This window comes from Pipra filicauda, unplaced genomic scaffold (assembly GCF_003945595.2).
Source record: "Pipra filicauda isolate LSUMZ 115617 unplaced genomic scaffold, ASM394559v2 scaffold320_size837821_pilon, whole genome shotgun sequence".
NCBI lineage: Eukaryota > Metazoa > Chordata > Aves > Passeriformes > Pipridae > Pipra > Pipra filicauda.
Window position 1 is genome coordinate 40,548 of NW_024104444.1, and position 9,892 is coordinate 50,439.

Consider the following 9,892-nt stretch of genomic DNA (forward strand, 5'->3'; position numbering starts at 1 on the left):
CAAATGCTGAAATGACACAAGTGTAGCTCCTCATCATATGCAGTTATAAGATAACATCATTTATGTCTTCATATGAGAACCTTACCAAAAATCATTACAAAAATGGGGAAACCAAGGACCAGGAATATTTTGGGCAGAGCCATCTGACTCACTGCTGTTCCCAAAAGGTGACCTGAAAGGTGAGCTCTCATGTCCATCCTCCTCATCATTCTTTCTTCCTCCTTGTACCCACTGTTCTTCCCTCCTCTCTTACTCTCAGTCATGATTCTCTTCTTCTTCCGCAGGTTCTGGAAATGGTCAGGTACTTCAGACGTTTGTTTCAATTTGCTAACCAAGGAGGAAGCCGTATATTTAGGGGGAAGAATTAGTTTTATGCTGACCCAGCAAGTTATGTGACCTCACAATTGGGTCCAGCAAGGTCCAGAGCCAGCAAAAGGTAAGGGGTGTCCAGGCTCTGGGTGTGCCATGAGTGAGATAAGTGGGGAGAAGGCTCTGTTGGGCTCCCACCTTGGTCTGGGAGATGCATTTACACCCTGGTGACCTGGGCTGTGATTGACTCTGGTATCATCACCACACCTACTCTGCTGGAGTACCACGGCAGTGCATTCCTAGGGGGTGAAGTCACTGCCCTACCAACTGTGCTGCTACCCCTGGCTCCCAGCTCTCCAAAGCACAGCCCAACAAAGGATGGAAGCACTAGGAAAGGGGGAGCAGGTAAGATGGAAATGTGACATCCCTTTATGTCAGAAATTAGTTACCCAACTATCCCATTAGGCACTTCTTAGGTGCTGGGCACTGGGGATGCAGAGGGAAATATTGATGATGCCAGCAAAGAGCAACGAAGTATTTGGAGCATCTTGAGTTTAATGGGTACCTTTGGTTTAGTCATAAACACTTTTGCTGTTTTTTTACCTGTTTTGCCCCATTTTCACTGTCTTCCAGGCAGTTCCCTTTGGTGGGAAGTCCCAGTTTCACAGTTCCAGCAGCACCTCGATGAAGTCAAGGCTTGAAAACCTTCTCCTGCATGCGCCACAGGTACTGTGGATGCCCCACTGACATAATTTCAGGGGATACAGAAGCAAATGGAGGAGAGGGTTTTCCTCTCTTCTTTACTTTAGTTTCAAAGAGGAGGGGAAAAAAAGCAGAGACAGGATTTTAGCCCTTCATTTTATAATGTAATTGAAATGCCAAGAGACCGAAAAAATTCAATGTTGATGAAGAAACGGATGTTAGCGCAATGAAGAATAGCTCTGTCTTTGTCAGTCTGCAGTCTTTTATGTGTCACAGGCTGTCACTTTCTATTGCATTTCAACTGACTAATTACTCCAGTTTATTAAAAGTGAATGTGAATTCACATTTTTTACTTTGCCATGTTCCAAGTGTTAGTGTTATCAGGAGCTATTACTGAATGATAGATCCCACAGTTCTAGACTTCCTCATGTGAGTAAGTACAGAGCAAATCTACCTCAATATCAATGAAAACCAGATATATTCATTTAAGGGGGAAATATATACTCTGTGCAGTGCATGTTCACATCCAAGCATTAATCACCCTGGTGTGTCCCACATGGCTCAGTGTATTATTAGAACCTCACTCACAGAGTAGAAGAGTGTCTGTAAGTGATGATGTTGGAAAGGTTGGACTTGAATTAAATGTACTCATCGCTTCCTAATGGGGAGGTATTTTCTGACAGCTGTAATGAAAACTGCTGCTCATCAAAAGGTACTCTGTGTCCTAGCTCACAAATTCAACCTCAGCTGCAAGTTGCACATTTAAATTTCAAAGTTTTTATCTCTAGCCACACTGGAGTGCACTTATAAGTGCGGTGGAAGGGTCAAATTAGATGAAATCAAAGCCCTGCTTCTACTGAAGAGGCAATTTTAAGCTTTTGCAATTGGAGTTGTGTGTTGTTATAGGCTTAAAAAAACCTCATCATCAAAAAGTAAGGATTTCTAGAACATGGTAATTATCACTTTGATCTGTCCAACTCAGTCCCATCAGTAACTACAATGTGAGAGTTTCCTCATTCTGTATAAAATAACATATTCAGATACACAGATGCATAGACTACAATAGTTCTTTACAATTGATACCCTGTTTATTAATGCTAGTCCTTCACACCTTCCCCTGCCCTCGTGAGTGTGCAGTCAGATTTCTTGTGAGGATGTTTGTACTGCCTTTGGAGGAACTGGATGCCGGTATAAGCTTTCCATGTATTGGCAATAATAATCAATACGAGCAACAATAATAACTTAGAAGTTATGTTGATAGTAAGTGCTGGGAAAGAATGGAGAATCGGGTCTTGGACGGAAGTGCCATTTTGCCTGAAAGCATAACACACACAGTCAACAGGGAAAGGAAGAGAGTTCCATTCTTCTAGTGTTTTCCTACTCATTGTTTATAGTAAAATGCAACTATTGTATGTTTTCCTATGATTCAAGATATTTACCATTTCACATGCTAAGCAAAATGTTCTTTCATTAGAACATAACATAGTTGGAGGGAAAATAATCACAAGACTGGCTGTGGTGCTGGTATCTTGTACATTTCCCAAAATGAGGTTGAAGAGTATTTTTTAAACACGCCTGCACGAAGAGAAGCAGTGGGACATGCACTCACATTGCCTGGACTCCAAGCAGGTCAGCTTGATGAGCTAGCTGTGATGGGAAAGCTGTAAGGCTTCCTTCTCCAGTGTTTTCATGTCCTCTGGGTATGATGAATTTTGTATAGGATATTTAAAGGACTGGTTGAAACTATCTCATCGTGGGTTTGTGCCCAGGCTGATGTACTGATGGCCATGAACAGAAGTTACACCCTGAAGCATCTACTCCATTCCCAGAGAAGAGCAGCTCTCCAGCTCTCAGTTTAAGGGTGGAGTGGGACCAGTCTGGCTCTACCCAAACATTAAGACAAACTTTGACTCTGGTCTGCACCAGAGAGGTGCATCTCGGGTGGGGAATGCTGATCCTGGATGACTCAGACCAGTGTTGGGTTGGATTTTCAAGGAATGTGGCCTGTCTCTCCCTTCCAGTGGAGAAGGGAAGACAAGCAGAGGGAGAAGTGCCTGTTACCTCTGGGTGTTTTTGGTGGCAAGTCAGGGAGTTTCAGGGAAAGGAATCGGGAGGGCCTGTGGGTGCAGGGTGTGAGGACACCTCTAAGCGCAAAGAGACTGGCTAGCATGAGGAGCAAGCAGCACCATCAGTGGAGAAGAAAACAGCTTCCCACAAGTTGGCTACCTCCTGAGGCAGATGTGGAGATCAAGAATAGGCATGTTATCCAGGGAGCAAGCAACATTTAAATCGCAGTGCTCAGGAAAAACCACACACCAGAATCCAGATAGGAGATTTGTAGCCAGCCTTGCCCCAAAATCAAAAAAAAGCTGAGAAAGTTAATGACCCTCTTCTGATGGGAAGAGAGGAGATTTTTGCTGCTTGCTGGATCTGCTATTCAGGGGAAGCAGGTGTGAAGAGGAAATGACTGCCATAGCCTGAGATGCTACTGGAAGGTGTTTAGGATTTTCTGCTGCACTGGCTCCATGCTGGTGATCCAGCAAACTGCTAACCTAGTTAGAAGGGCTTTAATGTAAGATTGAGGGAGGGGTTGACCAGGAAAAAAAAATGTTAGCATAAACAAGAGCAGCCTGATAGGGACCTAAAATTTCAGAGATGTTGGTATTCAGAATAGGGTCACAGGAGAGACACAGAGAGTAGCAAATCAATCCACTGAATACTTTAGATGTCTGTATACTAATGGAAGTAATATTTGGGATAAACAGGTGGAGCTGGAAGTCTTAATACAAGATCAAAATTATGACTTAATTGGCATAACAGAGTCTTGGTGGGATAATTTGCATGACTTGAATAGTAATATGAAAGGAAGAGCAGGCAGGGGGAAAACAGGAGGAGTGTTGCCTCTGTTTGGATTCATTTACTGACTGGAAGCCTGGTATATAGAGAAGACTAAAACTGCCTGAAAATTTTATAGGCAATAATTATAGGGGAAAAGAAATCAGGTACCTACATGATGGGAAGTCCACAGCAACTGGCCACAGAACTGATCAAGCGAGAGAAGCTTTCAGGGTAGCAAGGGAACTTTGACAGTGCTGGAAATGGAAAGTCTGTGCAGTGGGAGACAGCATGACCAGCATGTGTGTGGGGTGCACAGAAGAGAGAAGCCATGTTCAGATACCATGGACTGAGTATGAAAAATTACCAGGTGTCTGTAAGGACAGAAAAAGAAAAGCTGGAACACGGACTGAAACACCATTAGGCAGCGGCACCAGGGGTAAGAAGAAATCATTCTGCATATGCATTAGGAGTAAGAGGTAAGCCAAAAGCAGTGTCAACTGAACGATTACAAGGCAAAAAAGTTGTAAAAAGGATGCAGAGAAGGCCTATGTGTGAGGTCCCTGCATCCTCATCAATTAAAAGTCAGTTGTGAGCATGAGGCTGGCATGAAACATGGCAGAAACAAAACTAAGATATTTCCCTAGAAAAGGGCAAGAATAGGTAAAGGGTACTCATTTAACTTCATTTTTTAAAAAATCTTTTGAGTGTGATGAATTTTGTATGGGATGCTTAGAGGACTGTCTGAAACTCTCTCAGAGTCATTAGTAGTGTTTCTGGGAACCCATGGAGAGGGAATGAAGAACTAGATAACTAGAGAAGCACAATATTGTGCTTTTTTTTTTAAGCAAAAGGGGGAATTGAGAAGCTACTTAAGAAGTCAAATTAACTTCAATCCTCAGAAAAATTCTGTAAGAAGTAAAGCATCTGGAAATCAATATTTATGTATCATACTATGTCAAATGAACCTTATTTTCTTTCCTGACTGTGTAATGGGCCTTGTGGGCAATGGGAATCAGTACATGATATGTACCTTGACTTTACCAAGTTTTTGACACTATTCTACCTGATACAAGAGATTATAAGGCATATAGATAATATTCTGAGCTGCAGTTGCAGTGGTTTATGATAAAATAAAAATATTATCATTAAATACTGCAAAGGTCTGCCTCAGTGCAGTACAGTGGATGACATGGCAAGTTACAAGTAAGTCTTCAGTGCAATTTTAACCAAAATCCTGTTTTTAACTCCAAAAATTATTATTATATCTCTTCTCAGAACTGATATGCCTCAGTTGAAATGCTGTATATAGGCTTGGGTACGGATAGGGGAAGTAACTTAAAAATAAAACCAAAAACTAACAAACAAAAACAAACAGCCCACCCAACAAACAAAATAAACAAACAAAAAAACAACATAGAGGAGGAAAAGGGTGAACAAAAGATGACTTTGGGAAGAAGATTTTAAAATCTAGTCTTGTTTAATCTAAAGAAGAAAAGGCTGAAAATGGATTTAATACCAATCCTCAGATATGTAAGATGTTACAGCCATACCCATGGTGATTGAGTTGAATAACAGAAACCATCTTGATTTTAGGCATCCTTTCTAACCAAGACTGTAATGAAATGGGAGAAATTGCTTGTTGAAGTTGCAGTATTTCTTTCCGTAGAGATCCTTGAGCCCTTGTCAGAGGTAACATAAATGGAGCAAGATGTCATGGAGTTACAGAGGAGTAGAATAGGAACTTCCTAATATCTTCTTCTGACTTTTTTTTTTATGGTTTTATTTATTTTAAGTTTTCAGCTATAGGAGAGCAAAATGCTCCAATTAGCTTCACTTTTGCTTCTCCAAAACCCTTCACTTGTACCTCAGATTTTAAATGACTTTGTGGGGTTGAGTTTGATGTTAAAGGCAGTTGTATTTGCAGAGAGGTAGCACCTGAGCAGCTTGGGCATGAACCACCATCAGACAATGTTAGTGTTAGGTACTGTGCAAATCAAAGAGCCTATTCTAGCAATTTGCAACAGCCACCATTTCCTTTTGCTCAGGAGCTGGGAAAGAGCCCTTCTAGCCCTTTTTCAAGCCCAGTCCCTCATCAGTGTCAAGGTTTGGCTTACTACAATGCAACTCTTTTATCTATCATAGAAATCTTTGTCTCTCTCTTAAGAATAGCTTCATAAAAACTCCATGTAGTGATTTTTGGCAATAGTGGAGATTTCTGGGGCAGGTTTGAATGTGGTAGTCAGATCTCTTTTCATGCAGCTAAAATACAACACACAAAAGGCAATGTACTTTTTGTAAAACATGGTGAGAGAGGACATGGTCTTGAGCATGGGACCATTAGACTGAGCTGTGGGAGAGCTAGGCCTGATGGTGAATTACTTGTGTGTCACTGTGCAGCCATTTGTCCCTGCTGAGCCGCCAGTAGGATGCAGGATTAGCAGCACTGCCTCACCCTATGGAGTAGTTCTGAGGAAAAGTTCTTAGGCACATGAGGTGCCTAAATAGAGTAGTAACTGGGGTGCTAGAGGCATCCCTGAGGTGGATTTGCTGGTGCAGATGCAAGAGGGAAGTTTTGACTTCCGTTCCTTTAAAGTTTTGTAGTTGGCATGTTGACTACTTGGCCCGTGTAGAAGCAGAAGGGATGCAGTGGTGTCACAGAGGCAAACAATTCTCATTGCAAAAGGGATTCATTCTTTGATTAGTCAAACGTGCTTATTCTTGTACTTGGCTTTGAGCATCTGGAGGGGCTCAGAGCCCATTTTGTAAAGTACTTATATACAAGGGATGAAATCCTGTGGTGTTGAAATCAACAGCAGTTTCACCCTGGGCTCTCTCAGCTTCCATCCCATTCATTTCAGGGATGCGCAAATAAATGCTTTAGTGTTCCACTGAATGATGACAATTTTTCTGGAGGAATTATATCATCCTTTTCGCCAGGTCTTTGCCAGCTCAGTGGATTCCTGCCCTTAGAGCACTAGAGCTGCCCAGTCCTTGCCTCTGCTGGAGCACAGTGCCTCTCCAGACCTTTCAGTAAGGCTGTAGGAGCTCTCCCACACCTAACCTAGCTGCGCTAGGAAAGATCTATTTCAGTTAGTTAACATGGCTCATTTGCAACTACTCCCTCACACAAGCCAGGGAGTAGTTGCAAGAGCAGCTCTGCTGCTAAGTCCAGAGGACAGTAACTTCCAGCCAACAGCGTAGGGCAGGTTGGAGCAAGGGTTGGGCAGTGCCCAGTGTACCTGTAATCAGAAGGAAATGTGGCCACAGCCACGCAGGTTTGCCTGAACACCTTTGGTGAATGGCTATCTTGCAACTGAAACTGACTCTTTTATGAGTATTTTTTGTAGAAATCTCTTCTAAAACTGAGCAGTATGCAACTCTGTTTAAGATTTGGCACTGCCATGAGAGAAATATTAATACACCTCTCTCCAAAGGTATTGGCTAAACACGTGTATGTTCCATAGTGGATCCTCTTAGAAATTTTCTGCTCTATCTGAAAAACAGTGTAGTGTATCTCAGAGTGTTCTTTGGTCTTCTGGCTATATTGAACACATACATTTTACAGTATGTGTAATGAATATTTCTTGAGATATTTTCAGAGATTTTCTTTTTGGAGGAGAACTCCTGTAATGAACACTGTATCAAAACCTGTGTGACCATAATGCTGTGTTGTGAAACATTTCCAGGAGAACATAAACATTCAGGCAAACTTACAACAGGGAAAAACAATGTTTCTTAACATTTTCAGTCCACATACCAATTGATTATGGCTGTTTCTCACCTTGCATATAAGTGTGACTTGTTTAGCTTCTATGCCTCCCAAACTCACTCTGGGATAGAAGTTATTGGGGAAAGAGGGACCTGGGTGTAGTCAACTCTGCTTTAGAAATAGTGTTTCAGAGGCCATGTCATAATTACTCTATCAAAATCTGCAGTTACACAAACATTATTCTTGATATAAGCAACTCATGCTTCTTCCTCACTCTGCTTCTTCCTTCCCCTTTCTTGAATCTCTTTGCAGGTCCTGTGAGGTGGCCTCAGTTAAAAACAACACAATAATTCTCAGAAGAATGTGGCTGAGCCAAATGCCCAGGAAAGCAGAGCCTGATATGATTCTCTTAAAAAAAAATGCTGGAGAAGAACATAAAACCAGACTGAGTTAAAAGATCTGAAAAATAATTCACTGGAATGCAGTTTTGATATTTTGCATTAAATAAAGGTTTCACAACCCTTTTTAAGAGGTACAGTAAAAAGATTGGGGACATTACTCAGGAAAAATTCTTCACGTCTTATTCACCTTTTGTGAATAGGTTTATTTCTGTCAACTCCAGAAATCTTTGATTAAGTCCAAAACATCCCTAGCATGATCAGTGGTTTTAAAGTGAATTTTGCATTTCAGTGGTAGGAGACACATAAGGTGAACTAATTGTAAAAGTTTGTTCTTTCAGCATGGATCTTTTATGTCCAACATGTATCAGTATTCCGAGGTTTTCCAGATTTTGTGATTTCATCTTACCGTTGAATACATTATCCAATGTCTAAACATCAGTTACCTATAAAAATATGCACAACCCTGTGCAATATTTGAATATGTGGTAATTACACAGCAGCTGATATATCTGAAGATATTTTGGGAAAACTTTGTCTTTATAGGTTATTTTTACTTACAACTGGTTTACTTTCTATTGTACTGAGCTAAAAAAACTAAGGGACAGTAATTAACACCTGGAACAGCAAAAGCTGGTAGGTCATTAGTAATGTGGGATGGGGAGACTAGTTAAATGAAGTGCAGCAACTTACAAAACCTCTTGAACAGGCATGAAAACAGTCATCTGATGATACCAATCATTTGCCAATAGTTTTTGTAATTTCATGTTTTATTGTTGTTTTGGGGGGGCTTTTTTGAATTATTTGAAAGTTATTAATATTTTATTAAATCTTGTTTCTCTTACTCCCACTCTTGTTGCCATTTCCACGAGCTGAGTACCTATCCTATAGAAAAATTTCATAGAAGAAATCAATTCTATAAAGTTTCTTTCACATACCCTCCTACCTGGAGATTTTAATTTTCAGTACCTCCTTGACTTTCCTACATCATTAGGAAACATATTTATTTGTTTTAAATTCTGGCATTGGCCTTCAGAAACCTGGGCTTTTTTTTTTTTCGTGACAATCCTTTTGCTTGCTTTCCAAGTCCGTTTCTTATCCTTTTACCCTGTGTTTCTGTCACAATTTTACAGTTAGTCATTTAAAAAATATATAATTAAAGTGCCAAAGCACCTGCTAGCCTCATGCATATGCATGAAATAGAATTATGTCCCCTCCGGGACATTGGTGTTGTGACTCTGGGGAAATGGCTAAGTAACCATGACAACGTGTCTCCACCACATCTTATTTCCAGTGATAAAAGCATGATTTACCCTATTAAACAAACCATATTACAACTTGCCCACAGCAAGTGGTGTCAGCTTTCCAGTAGAGGCACCAGGTCAGGAGGGAGAGCAGCCCAAAACCATCCATCCATCGAAGCCTCCCCCTCCTTGACACTGCTTCATGGTTATGCTGATGGTAAGAGGCAGGATGAGACACATGTACAGTATTTCACATTTCCATCTTGATAGGTGAGATGAAATGAGAGGAGGAAATGCAGTATTCATTAGCTGCAGGCACCAGCCCAATCCCCAGTACAGCAGTGATGGACGGTGCAGGAGAACCCAAGGGTAAGACGCAAAGATTGGCGCAACCAACACACAATGATTCAGATGTTTAAATTAGATAATTTCTGTATCTCCTTTCCTGCCAGTTTGCCAAGGCTGCCAATATTTAGTGAATGCCAGGGAAGACTACCAGAAATGATTTTTCAAAGGCTGCTGCCAGAACAAAATGTTAAATGATTTTTTTATGATCTTGCTTATGCTACTGATTAGACATTATCTTATTTAAAGTGATTTTTAAAATCAAGTGCACTCTTCAATATGTATTTTTGATTTACACCCTGCTTAATTAGGGAAGACATCTTGCAATTACATTATCTATAATAATT

General features: G+C 40.8%; 1 long non-coding RNA gene across 1 annotated transcript; it reads left to right on the top strand.

Annotated features, from left to right (window-relative positions):
- Positions 1–534: 534 nt before the first annotated feature.
- On the top strand, positions 535–8,058 carry LOC120323701. The gene is made up of 3 exons (XR_005564443.1): positions 535–714; positions 943–1,035; positions 7,871–8,058. It is a non-coding gene; the product is annotated as an uncharacterized LOC120323701 (long non-coding RNA).
- Positions 8,059–9,892: the final 1,834 nt, after the last annotated feature.